At 39.1% G+C, this 20246-nt stretch overlaps 1 protein-coding gene and 1 long non-coding RNA gene across 5 annotated transcripts in view; one reads left to right on the forward strand and one right to left on the reverse strand.

The window, feature by feature from the left end:
- Positions 1 to 20246, forward strand: part of LOC607937 (T cell receptor alpha variable 9-2) — a 544059-nt gene that overhangs the window by 264705 nt on the left and 259108 nt on the right. The window lies entirely within an intron of this gene.
- LOC119872810 lies at positions 9551 to 18920 on the reverse strand. The gene is made up of 4 exons (XR_005363036.1): positions 18790 to 18920; positions 18453 to 18601; positions 16616 to 16676; positions 9551 to 9720 (listed from the first exon to the last, which is right to left on the reverse strand). It is a non-coding gene; the product is annotated as an uncharacterized LOC119872810 (long non-coding RNA).

Raw genomic sequence — 20246 nt, forward strand, 5'->3', positions numbered from 1 at the left:
TTCATTTGAGAGAGAGACTGCAAGCAAGAGGAGACGGATAGAGAGAGAAGCAAACTCCCCGATGAGTAGGGAGCCTAATCTTGGACTCAGTCCCAGACTCCTGGGATCATGACCTGAGCCAAAGGCAGATGCTTAACCGACTGAGCCACCTAGGCATGCAAGGTACCCATTTTAGAACACAAAGGGTGTGACAGTTGAAGGCATAACCAGGAAAGGGATCCACTGGTCTTACCACAGACCAAAAAGATGACCTAGACTCATGGTACCTAGATCAGATGACCTTAGAGCCATGATAGAATGGTCTATTAAAGGGTCAGTTAAGAAGCCAGTTCAATGGCATCACCCTTAATGGTTGGAATGTATATTCCGGAAGTGATAATATTCATTAAACCAATGGCTGATATATGGTGCTGTGACACCCTAGCTAAAATATACAAATTTAGAAATGAAGAGATGGAAGTAGACTAGACTCTTCTGCTATCATTCCCTGTAACTCATTTCCAGAATTTTTGAGTCCCTTTCCCACAGCCCTAGGCCCTGCTGGATTAGAAGTCCCAGGACTCCGGGAAAGAATGCTTCCACCAGAGGATTCAGTAAGTGTTGCACTAAACCTGTAGCTGTGACTACTGGCTAGGCCATTTTTAATTCCTTGGTCAATGGGCCAGCAGGCAAAGAAAGGAGGGCCAATTGACCCTGATTATCATGAAGCATCTGGTTGTTATTACCCAATGAGGGCAAGGAGGGATATGTCTGGAATCAGGGTTTCTCAGGGGGTATTTCATATTCAATAACAGCAGGTGGTGGTTGTGGCCTGAAAAGGACAAAGTGATCAAGAACTGAGACCCCTCAACAATGAAGGTCTGGGTCACCCTATCAGGCAGAAATCTAAGTCCACTAAAGTACTGTCCAATGGCAGGGAAATCTAGAGAAATTAGTGGAGAAGGGAGAAGACTTTCAATTATAGCCTTGGTATCAGTTAAAGAAGTAGGGCCTGAAAGTCATGTCATGCAAGTGTTTTATATAGATTTCAGCCAGCCACAACCTTGAAGACTCAGTGACATAGTGAAAATAATACAGGGCAAGCACCCATCTGAGTAGTGCAAAGAAAGCATTGTAACAAAGATCTCATGTGCTTTGTGGTCATGTTCAAATGCCCAGCTCTGATTTTATCAGTAGGTATGTAGATAATTCTCTGGACACTTGGACTCATCTTAAGTTGATAGCACCCAACATCACACATGCACTGTGTATTTCTTTTTTTACTTCCTACCCCAGAGCCTTCTCTGACTCCTCAGGAGCTCACTTGGGCTATCCACAAGCACAGCCTGAAAGTATAGGAGAACTACCGCCCCTGCTGGCAAGGCCCAACCAGTATGGAGAGAAGCCCTAGGCATGCTCTAGCTTCTTGCTTTCCAGGTCCCCAAGAGGCATCCTGTATGCTTCCCAGAAGAACTTGGCAGAATCAAGCCCCAATCTTATGCTACCAATTTTCTCACTCCTGCTGCCTCAGATCTCTTTCTAAATAAATTACCTTCCTTCACCCAAGTCCTTGCTTCAGGCTCTATTTTGGGGAAAGACAAAATTAACATACACTTTGAAAATTTAATAGAGAAAGAACAGAAGAGAGTTCAAAGCAAATTTTACTGGGCTGATTGCTAATAACAGCAGGTGGGTACTTGAGTGATTAATTGGAAACACAGAAGATGTCAACCTTATTTTTTCAAAAAATGGTGAAACAGATCACATTCATGAAACTACAATCACTGCAGATGTGTTATCATGTCTTTTCGTTGCACAAAACCTTTATGCACCGAATCTAAATTCTCATATTATTATCACCTTCCCTGTGTCTGCTTACCCTATACTATTTAAACCTCATTCTTACTTCCCCAAATGTAGCTTTATTCCAGTCTGTCTATCCTCCTTACTGAACCATAAACACTTAAAAGCTCTTGAATTTCTTTTCTGCTTGTTTCACCCACCCTAATTTCCCTTTTATGTATATCTCAAGCTGGCCAAATCATAGTATTCCTATATAAGCACACATTAGGACTCTATCTCCTCCAAGGGTCATCTCTAACAGAGAATCCTCGAATTCCTTCTAATATCATACAATTCGACCTTGAATCTGAAGCAAACAATTTGACTCTTAGTGACTCACCTTCTTAAAGTGTTTGCTATTGTTTCAAGGTACCAATCTTTCTTCTCCCAAATATGTCATAGTCTCTATGAGGACAGAATTTTGCCCTGTATACTTCAGCATTCCTCGGTGCTCTTGGCACAATGCCAGGCACATGGTAAGAGTTAAGTAAAGCCAAGTATCATTCTTAGAATGTATTTCATAATTATCATATAATCATGACAAAATATTAAAGGGAAAAACCAGTACGTTCTAACCTAGTCACAGAAGGCTTATTTGAAAAGGCAAGACAAGATAAAAGGTATGATTTTTAAAGGCAGTGATAAAGGAAAAATAAAGTACATTCTAAATATAAAGTTCCGTTCACTGAGTGTAAACAGAATTCTGAAATTTATATAAACAGATTAGGTCCAGAGCAGATTTCTTGACTAAACCAAATTCTTTCTGTGTAGAGGAATAAATCGTAGGCATTGCCTCTGTTATTATTTCTTTGGCCTGGAGAGGGCACTACTTGCATTCGTTGACAGCAGTTATTTGCAAAAACCTGTGTCATGTTCCAGCATCTAAGTTCCTCACGCATACAAAAGAAAAACAAAAACAAAACTGAGAACAAACCTTTCTTTTTTTTTTTTTTCAAACCTTTTTTTATCTGAAGAGTCTAGGTCAGATTTCCACATTCTGCAATCAAGTCCTCCATGGTTTTATGAAGGCCAAAGCATAAAAAAGCTTCTAGAAGCCACTGTCATGATCTGATGGCTTCAGATGGGACCTGAGCTGCGAGAATTTATCAGGAACCCAAAGGATCCAGAGGTTTCCAAGAACTAGTCTCTATCTTTTTAGAAGGGACTCAAAGAACAAATGAATGTTTAAATCCACTCTTGAATGTTTACTTTTAAGAAAATTAACCGTCAAATGAAAAAAAGAAAAAAGTTCTTCCTAAAAGGGACCATCAAAGGAGAAAAGAATTTTAATATTTACCATAATTATTTGCACAGTATCTCAGAACCACAGATGTAAGTATGGAAAGCATCTATAATAATCTGGTGCCTTGGTTTTTGTTCTGGTTAAATAGGACTTGGGTGCACAGAGGATGAGTAGCAGCCTCCTCCTATGCTAGTCCCAGCTCCACTGCTCCCTGCATATCCAGACGGTCCACTCGAGAGGCTCAGTCACCCTCCTCTGTACCAAAGGAAGCCCACGGTCCCCAGAGAGCACTCAAGTGCACTGGGCCTTATCCTTGCGTTGGGACCACAACTCAGGACCTAGTAAATAGTCCCATTATCATCTCTGACAAGAGAAAATTATAAATGAATATAATAAATAGATAAAAAACTTTTAAAAAAATTTTTAGAAGTTTTTTGCTCACAGTATTTTCAAATAAGGAAGAGAGGTCATGAGAACACTAAACATGAGATGTCGGAGGTGACTGGGGCTGAGACCCTCAGTGTTCTTCAGCCAAGAGCCACCCAACCAAGAGGGAGTGTCTTGATGTCTGGAGCAGCTTCTCCCACTTGGGCCATTAACTGTTGATATGCCTTAGTTTCTGCCTCCAGAAGTTACCCTATGACAACATGGGAGTAGGCATGTGTTGTCCACATGTTTTTCCTCCTAGTTCTTACTTTTTATTGTCTAATTAGCTGACTCTTGTGAGATATCCGTGACAGTAATTGCCAAATACTGTTGGTATCCTGAGGAAGCACAGTAGACCTTCTCAGACTGCCTGGATGGGGCACTGCTTCTTATTTTTTAACCTCTTCTTCTGTTCTCTTCACCCTTCCTTTCTGTTTAATATTCTATAATCTGGCTTTGCTCACCACCTTCTTTAGGTTTCTTAAATGACCCAGCCAAATAATTGTTCTTACCTAAAACAAACAAAAATCCCCAAAACAAAAACAAGGATCATCTGAACATAATATCAAAAGAAAAGAAAGAAAGAAAGAAAAAAGAAAGAAAGAAAGAAGAAAGAAAGAAAGAAAAGAAAGAAAGAAAGAAAGAAAGAAAGAAGAAAGAAAGAAAGAAAGAAAGAAAGAAAGAAAGAAAGAAAGAAAGAAAGAAAGAAAGAAAGAAAGAAAAGTGGCTTTCTGCCCAAGCTCATATTTGCCCACTTGAAAATTCTTGCTTATACATTATCTTATTGAATCCTCAGAATTCAACAACCAGATCAGTTGTGGCAGTTAGGGACTCACCAGATGATGGATAGAAGATACTAAAATTCTGATTGGCAAGACCAGAGGAGCAGGAAAATATCAAAACACAGCAAGATAGGCCCTCTGGTTTGGGATCGCCAAACATCATATGTGCACAGTGAATGCAGGCAAGAGGCAGAAAACATTCCTTCCTGAGAGCCTCATTTGTGAATTCATAGCTTCAATGGGACTGACATGGAGAGATAAAACAGTCTACCATCTAGACTTTTCTAAAAAGACTGAAGAGAAGAAGGGAGAAACTGTAATATATTCACATTTTTTCCAATGTTGTGTGATCCTAGAAAATGGTGGGCATGCCAGAAATTTATTTTTTTTTCAGATTTTATTTATTCATGAGAGACAGACAGAGAGAGAGAGAGAGCCAGAGACACAGGCAGAGGGAGAAGCAGGCTCCATTCTATGCAGGGAGCCCGATGTGGAACTCGATCCTGGGTCTCCAGGACCACACCCTGGGCCGAATGTGGCACTAAACCGCTGAGCCACCCGGGCTGCCCCATGCCAGAAATTTAATCACCAGGGGGAAGAACTGGGCATCTACAGCAATTCACCAGACTGTACTTTAAGAAGTTTTCTGGGGGCACTTGGGTGGCTCAGTCAGTTAAGCATCTGCCTTCAACTTAGGTCATGATCCCAGGGGCCTGCAGTCTGACCCCCACATCAGGCTCTCTGCTCAGCAGAGAGAGTCTGCTTCTCCCTTTTTTTCTCCCTCTGCCTCTCCTCCCTGCTCATGCTCACTTTATCTCCCTCTCAAATAAATAAATAAAATCTTAAAAAAAAAAAGAGGTTTTTCTGAAGTTAAGAGTGGTGTCTGTGGCCAAATGCCTAATGTTCACTACATTTCCCAGGTGGAAAAAATAAATAGATTGAGGGAGTTAAGGCCACCATTCCCTATACAGCAAGATAGCTTTTACCTTATATTTTTCTCCTCTCCTTTTATGCAGAGGAAAAGTTTACATAAAGCTGGACCATGGAGATGGCCTTTTCTAAGATTGGTTGAAAAAAACTCAAAAGGAAGTAAAAACTAATGCTAATGAGTGGCTCCTTGCATCATGACTTTTCATTTTTGGTCAGTTGCCTCCTCAGAGAAGAATGCATGCATGAGGAAAAATGACATGACTGTCAAGTGTGTAACACAGAGTGTTCCCAAATAAGTTGTATACCAACTGTTCTGATTCTTTATTCACACAAGCCATGTATACAAAAATCCTTTGGGAACATTTGCCACCGGTATTGTAGAGTTGTACAGCTCCTTAACACCACCTAAGCCCAGGTATTCTTTTTTTTTTTTAAGATTTATTTATTTATTTTACAGAGAGAGAAAGAGAGAGCCCACACGTGCATGGGGGGTGAGGAGGGCAGGAAGGGACAGAGGGAGAGGGAAAGAGAGAATCCCAAACAGATTCCCCTCTGAGCATGGAGCCCAATGTGGGGCTCAATCCCAGGACCCTGAGATCATGACCTGAGCCGAAACCAAGAGTCAGCCACTCAACCAAGTAACCACTCAGGGCCCCCCTAAGTCAGGTATTCTTAATAAAATAAAAATTAAAAAATAAATTTTAAAAAATTCTTCAAGCAAATAACAGTGCAGTTAGGTATCAAAATCCTAGTTGCAATTTTTTCTAAACATTCTGAATGTTGCTGTTGTCTTTTTTTAAAGATTTTATTTATTTATTCATGAGAGACACACACAGAGAGAGAGAGACAAAGACATAGGCAGAGGGAGAAGCAGGCTGTATGTAAGGAGCCCAACAAGGGACTCGATCCCAGGACTCCAGGATCACGCCCTGGGCCGAAGGCAGGCACTAAACCGCTGAGCCACCCAGGGATCCCCTGTTGTCTTTATCACTACTTGGAAGTTTGGAGGAATAATTAAAATACAGAATTGGTCAAAGAATAATATAACCAAAATCTGAGTTATGGCAACCTAGATACCATTATGATAATGGCTTCAAGACTTGAAAAAAGAAAAAAGAGAGAGAAAGAAAGCTGATAGGGAAAGCTAAAGTCATTACATTAGCTTTGCCTTTCTTTTCCCCCATCCACCCCATTCTTCTCTCCTGGATTACATCTTCACAAAAACAATTTACCAGCTCCTTCTCTTCTTGATTTTTATCTCAGAACTAGTTATAGTTCTGATATCTCTTTTTAGGTGGCACTATAACCAAACTTTTATTCTCTGAAGCAAAAGACAAAAAGCATTGATAAAATTTGAGCGAGACACAAGCAACGGCCCACCTGACATACCATTTCCTGTTGTGGAGCAGTGATGTCACCGAGCACCAAATCCAAGATTCAAATCAGAACAAAAGAATGTTTCACCTTGCAGGAGAGAGCTGCCAGCATGGCTTGCCCTGGTTTGCTGTGGGCACTTGTGGTTTCCACCTATCTTGGTAAGGAAGGCACATATTTTTGCTTTTACCACTATCCAACAGGACTGGGAATTGGAAAGATTAGTAACTCAGGCATCTTAGCTCCTCTTTGGTTCTGGCTATGGGGGCCAAAGAAGCAGATGGATATTGCCTGAAGTTTGATAAGAAAAGAAAGATGATTGGGGAATGGGATCAGCTTGTGAGTCTGCCTGCCTTATCTGTCTGGTGTCATGCCCTCTCCTCTTTCCCACAGGATCCAGTATGGCCCAGAAGGTCACTCAGACTCAACCAGAAATGTTTGTTCAGGAGACAGAGACTGTGATCCTGCACTGCACGTATGACACTAGCAACAGTGATTATTATTTGTTCTGGTACAAACAGCCTCCCAGCAGGGAGATGATTCTCATTATTCGCCAAGAAGTTTATAGACAAGATAATGCAACAAATAATCGCTTCTCTGTGAACTTCCAGAAAGGAAATAAATCCTTCAGTCTCAAGATCTCAGACTCTCGGCTGGAGGATGCTGCAATGTATTTCTGTGTTCTTGCAGGAGCACAATGACAAGAGCAGCAGGGAGAGACTTACAGAAACCTCAGACCTCAGTGTCAGTGGTGGGTGGGGGTGGGAGTGTCAGGCAAGGGAAGGAGGTATGGTTGGGGTACCAGGAACAAAGAGAGGAAACCATTGACTTCTCTGGAGAAAAAAAATACTACTCTATAGGACTGAAGGAAACACAGAAAGGATGTCAATAAGCTGTAGTTCTCAAAATAATAATAGAAATAATGAACATACACAATGTGTTACAGTCTCTCAGAGTATCTTCACATGTATTTGCTCCATTTAACCTTGAGGGTCTCGTGTGTTTACAGGACAAGGCAGATATTCTATCCAGTAACTCCCAATGTTAGAACCAAAGCTACATTCTAGAATTGTGCCTTAACCTTTTCACAGTGTATGTCACTCGGATTGCTATCCATCTGCACATCCCATCATATCCAATATTAAATTTCCTATTTTCCCCACAAATCTTATTGGGGTTTTTATTATTATTTTTCCTCCTTTGCTTCTCTCAAGATTCAGGCACACGATAAAAACCTGCTGCTGCTGAGTTTGAAGAGTTTCTCTACCCTCCACATTCCAGACTAGGCTATCTGATTCTTTTTGCATGTGCAACACCTTATTTCTTTCTAAGTATAAAACTGCGAAAAACTGCATCACGTCTATTGCATTGTTTCCCATTTGATCTATCAGCCATCCTCCCTGACTAGAACCTAATTTCATCTTGTATGTCTTAAATGTCCTTAATGCACCACTGGTCCAACCTAAGAAGATGAGGAAAGAGAACAAACATGTGTCAAATAGAATTTCACATGCTGCTAACACTAAACAGCAGATGCTTAAGAAAATGAGAAAAAAAGACTAACTTTTGGTAATGCTATCACCACTTCTGATGAGGCAACATGGGAGGAAGTGGACCATTCAGAAGACCCAGTCTAAAATCACCAGAGTCACCAATCCATGTGCTCTGAGATGTGGGGGTGTCTGGACCTGGAGAAGAGTCCATCTTGCTTATGCTAAAGAAAAAAAAAGCAGTGTGATGGAAATAGTAATGCCAACTTTTCTTTTTATGTCCATGATTCCAACTCAATATATAATGTTTACTGTTAAAACCCCTTGCAGAGTATTTAATTCCATCTGCCCACCTCAAGTGAGTGGAAGAGAGTTGGATAAGATACTCCATGGCTGAAATCATTCAGTCCACTAAGTGGGTTCCGAAGCTAAGGGCAAAGGTGCGTTTAGTTTAGAAGGAGTAGCAGAAGTTACTGGAGCTGGGAGAGGCCAAGGGGAGCCAAAATCAGATTGTTGAATAACAACCAACACCAAACGTTCACAGGAACACCTTGTCACCCCTTAGTTATCAGTCCTTGCATGAGGGACTCAGTACCCAGACTGAAACTGGAGCCAGAGCTGGTGATATGTTCTGGGATTTCTTGTGCCTTCTCTATAGTCTTTTTTTTTCTTTTTTTTTAATAAATTTATTTTTATTGGTGTTCCATTTGTCAACATACAGAATAACACCCAGTGCTCATCCCATCAAGTGCCCACCTCAGTGCCCGCCACCCAGTCACCCCCACCCCCCCACCCACCTCCCCTTCCACCACCCCTAGTTCATTTCCCAGAGTTAGGAGTCTTTCATGTTCTGTCTCCCTTTCTGATATTTCCCACTTATTTTTTCCCCTTTCCCCTTTATTCCCTTTCACTATTTTTTATATTCCCCAAATGAATGAGACCATATAATGTTTGTCCTTCTCCGATTGACTGATTTCACTCAGCATAATACCCTCCAGTTCCATCCACGTCGAAGCAAATGGTGGGTATTTGTCGTTTCTAATGGCTGAGGAATATTCCAGTGTATATATAAACCACATCTTCTTTATCCATTCATCTCTCTACAGTCTTCTTCAAGAAGATCTCTACTGGCTGCCTTAGGCCAGGGCCCCATAGCAAAGGGTCCCACTCATAGTCCTATGGAACAACTTGGAGTTGTCTGGAACACCTCCCCTTTAGTTTCACATGCTGGAGCCCGAGGGCAAATCATGCTTCCCATGTGCCCCAAATTCCATCCATTCTGACCACTCACAGTAATCACAGTTCTTCTGGCCTTATCTCTCAGAACACCACAACTCAGCCCCGGCTCACACACTGGGGTCTCCACTGTCTGGAAACTCAGTGGACATATCACTTCTCATACAAATCACATAACTCTGGGCCCTTCAAGTTTGACCCTCTCCCATAGTCCTCAGGTCCATGTAGTCATCATTACTTACAGACTCAGGCTAGTGGTCACGTTTTCTGTCAAAGGTTGCTTCTTCTTCCCAACCTTACTGGTAGAGCCGTCACAGAACTCCTCTCAGATGAATTAATTAATGTCTTCTAGCCAGTCTCCATCTTCAGATGTACCGCCCTTAACACGTTGCTTCACACAGCCACCAAGATGACTTTCCTGCAACAGGAATCACATCATGTACCTTGCCCCTTCAATAAAGCCCCATTTCCCACAGAAGGAGCCTGTGACCAGTCAGCAGGTAAGTGCCATCACACCAGAGACCACCACTATATCCCCAGCACTTACCATGTCTATGGGGTACAGGGTCAAGAACTACCGGGGTGCTTGGCTGGCTCAGTCGGTAGAGCACGCGACCCTTGATCTCTGAATACGTTCAAGCCCCACATTGGGTATAGAGATTATCTAAAATTAAAATCTTAAAAAAACAATTACTGACTAACGGGGTTAATTCATCCCCAGTTTAGCCATCAGCCTTGATAGTTGCTACCCTTAGCACCTGCAATTGCTTCTTGCCTCTGTGCTTTTGTGGACACAGGCCCCTCAATATGGAATGCCCTTCCCCACTCAGCCACATCACTATATTTCAAGATGCTCTCAAGTGTCCCAAACTTCTCCAAGCCCTTGTCCCCATCTTGCCCAGGTAGCACTGATCATTTTCTCTTTTGTACCTTAGGGTTTTTACCCTAAGTCTATTTCTAATGCAGAAAATCTAAAACTTTATGGGACTTACATGTATTTCTTACTGTATCCCCACTAGCGTGCAAGCTTTAGCTATCAGAGACTGAGTTTTATTCATTTCAAAGGCAACAGTACCTACAACATTCCTTCATTCATAAATATGATTTTTAAGTTATTCTGAGTGAAACTAATTAATTGATGGCATTTTCCTCATTAAACATGATCAAACAAAAGTTGATCTGAGCTAACTAAAGGAAATAGACCACATAGTATACAGAAAATTAATAGTAATGACAATATTATATTAATAATAAAAGTAGTAGCTAATACTTACTGCATACATATAAGTGCCCCAAATTCTGATAGGTGAAGAATATGGATTTTTTAAAAGATTTTATTTATTTATTTATGAGAGACACAGAGAAAGAGGGAGAGACACAGGTAGAGGGAGAGTCAGGCTCCATGCAGGGAGCCCGATGCGGGACTCAATCCCAGAACTCCGGGATCATGTCGAGCCAAAGGCAGACACTCAACCGCTGAGCCACCCAGGTGTCACCAGAATATGGATTATTTCAGTTAGTAGTTTCAATAAATCTATGCTGTAGTAATTATTGATAACCCTATTTTGTATGAAGAAATTAAACTTCAAAGAAGCTAACTTGCCTAGAATAACACCTTGTGTGTATGGTTCATAAATCACAGGACCCTCTGCCTCCCCAGAGTGGCAAATGCTATAGCCTCTCAATCTTATTAATTTGATAGATACATAGATGTATTATGAGAAAGAAAAAGAAAGAAAGAAAGAAAGAAAGAAAGAAAGAAAGAAAGAAAGAAAGAAAGAAAGAAAGAAGAAAGATCCATAATAGTGCTTTAATGTGCATACACTTGTAACCTGTTCTCACTTTTTCTAGGTTGTAATTGCATATGATCTGATTTCATTTTTTTTATCTAATTTCATTTACCTTTGCTAGTGAAGCTGAAAGTAGAATTAACAATATTACTATTATTGTGTTTTTACATAGAGAATTTGTGCTTTAATATTACTTTATAATTATTTTGTTCGGGAATTTTCAATATTTTAAACCTCTCCAATGTATTTTGCAATAGCATATTAAATTTATTTATTTTTATTTTTTTATTTTATAAATTTATTTTTTATTGGTGTTCAATTTGCCAACATATAGAATAACACCCACATATTAAATTTAAAACACAGTTTTCGGCATAGGTATTAGTAAGTGTTCCAAGTGTCATATTGTGTCATTCAGTGAGGAATGCAGCTAATACAATTTCTTTAACCTTTCCCAATTATCACAGGAAAACCCTTTTTTTGTAACTTTTGAAACTGTTTTCATATGATTGAATGTTGCTGTGAACGCTCTTTTTCGATTTTTTCCTCTAGTAAAAAATTAATATATTCTAAATACTTTCGCACATAAACAGACAGTTTTTCCATTGCATGAGTTCCCGTGGCTATAAAATTTTACATCTTTTGGATACTCCTTAGTTTACTCAGTCAGTCACTTTTGCGGGTGAGCATAAGTATATTGTTACCAAACCAGGGCTATTGTAAGTAATATTTAGGTATTAAAGAAAAATATTTGTACATACATCTGTACATAAGTAAGAAAGAGCCCAGGGTCAAAAATAACTGAAACGAAAAAAAAAAAAATGTGTTGGCTAAAAAATTGAAAAACCTGAGATGACTACTTACTTTTTTTTTTTTTTTTTTTTTGACTACTTACTTCTTCAAGAAGTCTGGATCCAAATGCTCAAATTACATCACCCATAACTTGTCTCTCACTGGTCTCTTCTTTATTTTGGCTTTGTTCTGAAATGGGCTCTGGCCATGTGATGGCAGGAACAGCCACAGCAGCCTCAGATTTATAACCTGCTGTATTCATTTCCTACTACTGCTAAAACAAATAACCACAAATTTAGTGGCTTAACCAATAGAAATTTATTATATTATTTCTGTAGGTCAGAAGTCACACCGACCTAAAATCAAGGTGTTGGTGAGGCTGCATTCCTTCTGGAGTCTCAGAGGGAGGTGAGGGAAGAGAGGTAAAACCTTGAGCCTTTTCTCACTTCCAGAGGCTACCACACTCCTGGCTCATGACTGACTTCTGTCTTCAAAGCCAGCACTCCTGCTTCCCTTTTACAAAGACCCTTGTGATTACATTGGGCTCACTCAGATGTTTCAGGATAGTCTCCCTATCTCAATATCCGTAATTCAAACTTTAAAAATCTTTTCTTCGTGTTTTTTCATTAGCCTGCATCAGGTTCTTCTCACCTAGTAGACTAATTGCTATACTATGATATCATATATATTGTGTCTGATGTAGGAAGGATGTTAGGGTTTGAACCCGATGGCCAAGAAAGAATTCTTGAGATGTCTTTGGTGCAAAAAGGTGGTTTTATTAAAGCACGGGGACAGGACCTGTGGGCAGAAGGAGCTGCACTGGGGTCATGAGGAGTAGCCCATTATATACTTTCAAGCTGGGTTAGGGATAGCATAAGCTTCCCAGGTATTTCAGAAGCAAGGTTTCCCAGACCCTGAGGGAGCTAGCTATTGTTAAGAAAAGGTCATTGGTTGGTCATATGCTTGGGGATGATTGCCAACATGTATTTTGGGGAGTAGAAATAAAGGAAGTTTCCAAAGGAAATTTTATATGTTAAAATACACTTACAGAATCCTGGAGGTTGGGCTAAGATTGCCTTTTGCCCTTAGCAAAGTATTAACGTTGAGGTAACTAAGTCCCTAGAGGAATGTCACTCTGCCTGTTTCTTTCTTTTTTTTTTTTAATAAACTTTTTTTAATTTTTATTTATTTATAATAGTCACAGAGAGAGAGAGAGAGAGAGAGGCAGAGACACAGGCAGAGGGAGAAGCAGGCTCCATGCACCGGGAGCCCGACGTGGGACTGGATCCTGGGTCTCCAGGATCGCGCCCTGGGCCAAAAGCAGGTGCTAAACCGCTGCGCCACCCAGGGATCCCTCTCTGCCTGTTTCAAGAACTTGTCAATGGGCTGTAAGAAGTAAGGAAATTTGATAATTTTTCTTCTGACTTTGTTTCCCACATCAGTGTTTCCTTCTAGGCGGGGATGATATTAAAAACTATTAGTCTAATATTTAACAACCTATTTGGATTTAGTCTGAATATCAGAATGGACATAGGTTGGGAGGAGACCATCATAGTGTTAGAACAGAGTCCTGGTGGGGACCCCTTACTATGCTGGGCATTTACTCTTTGCATTGAAAGGTCCAACCCTTGGGATGCCTGGGTGGCTCAGCAGTTGAGTGCTTCCCAACAGCCCAGAGCATGATCCTGGAGTCCTGGGATCAAGTCCCACATTGGGCTTCCTGCATGGAGCCTGCTTCTCCCTCTGCCTGTGTCTCTGCCTCTCTCTCTGTCTCTCATGAATAAATAAATAAAACCTTTAAAAAGAAAAAAAAAGGAAAGAAAGAATGGTCCAACTCTCTAATCCTATGGTTGGCTCCACCACCACCACCCCTCTTCCTTAGGTGCTTCCCCAAAGTTGCCTCATTAATATAACAAAAGATATCTCTTTCCCTTTCACCAAATGAAATTCCAAGAGTTTTAGGTGCTCTGTGCCAAAAAAAAAAAAATGGAGATAAAGACCAAATATATATTTCTTATTATAAATCACAAATGTAACATGTGCCTATTATTATCTTAGTCTTTGCTTAAGAACGTAGTCAGAGTAGAATCTTTAGTTATGGAGACTGCATTAGTTAATCCCAATGGATATTTTGCTTCTTACTAATGTGCTTCACTACCACTTGTATGTAGCCTACTTTGGTGGTAAGCAAAAACTGGCAACATGGAGTTTTAATGCACTCTCCCCTAAACTTGGGCTGTTGTTCTTAGGTTTACCATTCTCTTTGGCCACTTTATTCCCACCACCAGGAGTCAGTAATTTTAAATGGATGTTTCAGTCTCTCTACAGGAGGAAACACTTTCTGCTAAGTGGGGAGGCTAAGGCAGATAACCTTAGATACTGTGGAGACAGTATCTCAGAATGACAGCTTGATAATTTATTGCACAGAACGTCTGCAAATTGAGAAGGGTGAGTGCTGTCAGATCTAAAAGTCTGTTGTTCTGTCTTATTTCATTCAGATTCACATTTAAAGTGAAACATTCAAGAAGTTGCATGAATTTCAGTGATATTTTCCACCAGTCTGTAAAAGATATAAATTTAAGGATCGACCGACCAGTGGATTACACATATACGTATACATGGACAGTAATTCTATACATTGAACATCAAAGCATGTTCGTGTTTGTAGGCCAACCAGCACATTAGATAATGGGAGTTAAACTTTGGGAAACTATGCAATCATACATTTTTAAGATCACTTCTAAAATTTTTTATCATTATTTTAAATCTTTAAGTAGCCCTGGAGGTTATAAATTCCACTGTATTATAAATATTGACACTTTCAAATAAAATCATATAATAGTTTTTAAATATATGTGATGAAATCTTAATACTAAAGTGACTTGCTACCCATAAACATCCAATTAAAATTTATGAACAAACTCTTCATTAACAATTGAAGATTTTATGTTGCTCCTTTCTTTACTCAAAATCCTATTTCCATTCAACTTCTGCAGATTGAATATAACTTATTTTTCATTAAAAGTCTTATTGACTCAAAATTTCTACAACAAAAACATGTATGAGATTGAAATTTTTGTTTTAATTTCCTCTGACTATAATACTCCATTATTTTTTTCCAGGTTGAATTGTAAATACAATGACTGATAATGCACATTCGATACACTTAAATATACTACAATTTTAAAAAGATTTTAAACATAAAAGACAAAAACTTCTTTGGAAATGCATTTCTTAATATAATGATAGGGATCTATAATTATTTGATTGAAGGAGGTTTCCCCTACACAAGAAAAAAGTACCCCTTTCCTTAATGCTGTGGAGGCTTTCAAACTGCATAACAAGGCTGCAACAAAAGATTCCTTCTTGTGCCAAGTTGGAGAAGCAGAGTTGTGAAATGAGAGCCACAGTCAAGTTCTCAGGAAGATCATTTTTAAGAAAGTATACATAGGGAAGTCGAGGATCTAGAAATTGATTCCCTTAAAATCTGTGCTGTAGTATGAAGATCACTGCATTAGACTGCTCTAAACATTACTGAATCATTCTCAGACTTCATTCAGTAATGAGGTTTAGGGAAAATCTGCAATCATTTGAAGGAAAGATTCCTAAGTTTCAATAAACCTGATAAATTTCCTAAAATCTGTTTGACATTTCTGGACTGGAAGAATAGCTACTGATGAGTCAGAAAACAGTGGAGATTGAGCTCTTATATTTTGCCCACTGTCGTATACTAGTTGGATATGATTTCAAAGCCACTTGTTTATGACTTAAATAAAGTGGTTTTACTCCACTAGTTTATGACAAAGACCAAAAAATGAACTTGTTTTTAGAAGTAAAGTTGTTTTGATATAAGAATGAAGTGAGTTGTGTCAGGATGTTGTCATTTTATCTGTTATCACCAGTAAGAACTCAGTAGCTCGGCTACTGAGGGACCCCACAGAGGTCTTACCAATAAAAACATATGAAGAAGTAACTGTCAATTATAGTTATTTAGACTATAATTACAAGAGTTTGTGAGGAGTCTCAGAGTGTTTGGTCTGGGCAAGAGGACTTTGCTGATCTAAAGAGATCTCTGAAAATCTTGGGGCAATTAGCTTCTGCCAAGGTAAACACTCATTTACCAGCAGGGGAGAAAGCCAGACAGTGGCCCCAGGAAGAAGATTATCTTGCCTCTCAACACCAACTCCATTCTTCCCTAGCAACATACTGCAGCAACATGGGACTTCTACTTTGGGGCTTTCAGCTGGACATCAGCTCTCGGTTGACTGAGCCATCTCTCTCAAGTACCAACTCCTACAAAGGTACACTCAACTAAATAGGGACTTTATTCCTTTCATCTCCCCTTGCCTGGAACAATAGTGTGATCGATCACTGGTTTGGAGTATATTATTTCTTTATTGGCTTATTAGGAGATATTTTCCTGCATGCTATTGGCTTGTGAAATTCCCACAGCGGATCTGCATTAAATACATCGCTGGCAAAGATAAATCAGTCTCTGAGCATAATTTGCCTCCTCCAAACAAAACACACGATGTATCTTTATCTTAGAAAAGGCGGTTTTAAATGCCATGGTCATTCATTAATAACATTGTGAAAGAGGAAGTTGTCCCAATCTTGGGGGAAAAATGATGATTGCTAGATGTTTTTTTCTCTATCATGCAAGAGCATTTTCCGGTAAGAACTTAGCCGACACTCTTGGGGAATGGAACTTTGTTGTCACAGCATATTTACCTAGCAATCCATAACTGAGAAAGTCTCATATGGTGTATACTCCTGTGTATTGGATGTTAACCTACAGAAATAGAAGAGATGTTATAAATTCATAGCCTGGAAAAAAATTAACTTCAAATTCTTGTATTAACTCTACCAATCCTTTATTTTGCTATCTTTACATTTATATCTTTTTCCCTGTAAGTTCTCATGGAATCAGCTATTTTTATTTTTAATGTTCTCTCACCAAGAACTTCAATAAAACTTGGACACAGTCTCATTATTTTTTAGCACATTTAAGGCCATTCTGGCTCTGAATCAGTTAATTACTTCCTAATACCTAAACTATAAAATCTTGATTCCATATACATCTAGATTGGACAGGAAGGTAGATAGTCTTTTTTAAAAATTTTAATTTGAAAAAAAAAATTTTAATTTGATATCCTGACATTTAAAGATTTTTTTGTCAGAGGAAATCCAATGGATCAAATGTCTTGAAACATTCCTAATTATTTTTCAATAGTCTGAATTTAGCAATGAAGATTAACGAAAGTAAATGATTCATTTACAGTAAGAGAGTCAAGTCCCACAGACTGTACCTTTCTCTACAACCACATGGCACATTCTGGTTTTGAACACCAGCTTCACAAAAGCAGAATCTGCAGACATGAGGATTTTGTAAGAAGAAAACTCAAATCCATACCTTCCTTAAAGGGTTTCAGAATTCTAGGCCAGAGTTACCCCTGGAGATGAAGAAAGTCTATCAAATGTCATCGTGAAGTTCTCTCTTACTTGAAATGACCTCACTAATGTTATCCTGATATCCTGAATACAGAAGCTCACCCTGACTCAGCTAAAACATGTGAGGAGTACACTTGTAATGAAATAATTCAAAAGCATGACTTCTCAAAATTCTCCAGATTTTTCTCCTACCTTCTAGCCATCCCTACTTTCTTCTTCCTTTGAAGGCTGTAGCTTCAAGCTCTACCTATTTCTTGAATTCTGGGGTTCCTAATCCCATTACTAAAGGGGAGGGAGCAAAATATGTCACCTCAAAATGTGCAGCTTTAGCATATGGATTATTTTGAGCTGAAGTCAATTAAGATCCAGCAAACTTAAGAAAAACTTTTACCTTCTCCTTAAACTACCTAAAAGAATTTAGATAGGGGGTCTGGCACAAAAGGAGACGAATTACCAGAGACAACTTTTTATCTGAAAAACCCATTTTTATGAGAGGGCAAACATCTAATTTCCAAACATCTGTTCCTCGTATCATCCTGCGAATGCCCCTTCTCCTTGTTAAAGTTCTGAGCCCCTATTCCTTTTCTTAGCTCAAGATGGCACATAAGCCTCAACTGCTTGACTTGTCCTTGAGTCTCCCATCTTTGAGGCTCTCATTCACTCTAAATTAAATTTGCCTTTCTCCTGTTAATCTGTCTTATATCTATTTAATGGTTAGGCCAGCCAAAGAACCTAGAAAGAAAAATGTACTGCCCCTACACTACACATGATTCTAAACCATCTCATCAACTCTTAAATCCTAAACACCTATTAACTGGTCTGTACCAACAAATTGGGGTCTGTAGCCAAGACCCTTACTTCTCAGTACAGACACATCTAGATGCTTCAACTCCAATAGGCTCCAAATTGAGCTCATCTCACCACCATAAGTCCTCCACCTCCAGAGTCCCCATCACAGTGAAGGAAATCATCATTCGATCCAAGATATTTTCTTCACTATAGCCAATTATTGTATAAACACGCAAATGTGATCATTTCACTCATGCTAAAAAAATTAACCAATGACTTCCCATTTTGCACAGGACAAATTCTAAAATCATCACCACAGCTCACAAACCTTCTTCCTTGTCCTGGGCTTACTTCTCTGACCTCTTCTCTCACCTCTCAGCTTCCCCCACATTGAACTGTGTAGTTTATGTCTCCTGTTCGCCTTCCAGGCCCTCTCTCCATCCTTCTGCACCCTGCTCTGTGCTGTAGGTGGCTGACCTGTAGATAATGCATCAACAAGCGCCTCATTAAACTTTCCTCAAATTTTGCAATGTTTGTGTGTATGAGTTTACTGCTAGAACCCTGACTGACGCAGTCTGCTTTTAGATCCTAAAATGTGCCCATCTTGACTTAAATGTTGCTTCTTCAGGAAGGTCTTTCCTAGCCCCTAATTCAGGTATAACCACCTGCTAAACTTCCTACAGCACCCTGTACTTCTTCCTCTTCACATTTCCTCTATGCTTGGTGGCAGTCACTGAGTATGTTCATGTCACCTTCTCTAGGAGACCATTCCACATTCCACAAATCAGGTTTAGAGTCTGTCTTGTTCATTGTCATAGCGTAAGAGTTCCATTTGGGATCTGGAAGATTCTCAATAGTGGTTTGTTAAATTCATAATGGATGGATGAATTAATGAATGAGTCCACTTTTATTCAAAAACAAGATTGCATCAGAAAACTATAAAGCAAAATTTGTTGGAAATATGAGAATAACTCGACAAGATGCTAAGAATGTGATATTTTAATATCTATTTCTCAGAGGAGGAAGAGATAGAGGGAGATGAAAAATAACTTTGTTTTATATATATACATAGCTATGGAATATTTACCAAAGCATGAGCATGTATTATGACTCAAAGAAGCAATAAGAAAGATTCATAAAAGCTACATCCTCTGAAAACAATGCAATAAAGCCAGAAATTAATAATTAAAAGGTAGTCAATAAATGATTTGGAAGGGAATTAGCTACTTATGATATTCTAAATAATTTTCAGTTCAAAGAACTAAAAGTTAAAACTGCAGGTCATTAAAAATTAACACTAATGATAACACTACATATAAAAATCTGTGGATTTATTCAAAGCAAAACCCATAAGAAAATGTGCGGCCTTGAATACATTTATTAATTATCAGTCAAATAAAGGAGCCAAACTTTCAATTCAGGAAATTTAAAAAAGATAATAAGCAAAATAAGCCAAAATGAAGAAGGAAAAAGTCTAATAATAAAAGTAGGAATTAGTGGGATCCTGGGTGGCTCAGCGGTTTGGCGCCTGCCTTTGGCCCAGGGCGTGATCCTGGAGTCCCGGGATCGAGTCCTGCGTCGGGCTCTTGGCATGGAGCCTGCTTCTCCCTCCTCCTGTGTCTCTGCCTCTCTCTTTCTCTCTGTGTCTATCATAAATAAAAATAAATAAATATTTTTTTTAAAAAAGTAGGAATTAGCTGAAAAGCAAAAACAAAAATTAAAATTTATTAAGTCAAGAGTTCTAGAAAAATCTGAAAAAAAAAGAGAGAAAACACAAATACACATTAAGAATGGGAAAGGTGATATAACACCATATCAGGAAGGAATTTTTTAAATGATCAGTATTTTGTGTAAATAGATCTTGATCTTGATGAAATGAATAAGTTTCAGAAATATATAACTACTTTTTCATTTGACCTTCTAACTTTCTAAAAATTTACATTATTTTCTAATTCCAAAGTTTAGAATTGCATTGAATCATAAGGGGAAAATCTTGAATTCCACCTCTTCTATTTTCTCCACACTCTCAGCACACAATTACTGCACACAGAATTCCTCTGGCCAAGTTGAAAGGAACGTTCTCCATTATTGAAGACTTTCTTGCCCTTTGCCCCAGCCTGCC

Source organism: Canis lupus, chromosome 8 (genome assembly GCF_011100685.1).
Source record: "Canis lupus familiaris isolate Mischka breed German Shepherd chromosome 8, alternate assembly UU_Cfam_GSD_1.0, whole genome shotgun sequence".
Taxonomy (NCBI): Eukaryota; Metazoa; Chordata; class Mammalia; order Carnivora; family Canidae; genus Canis; species Canis lupus.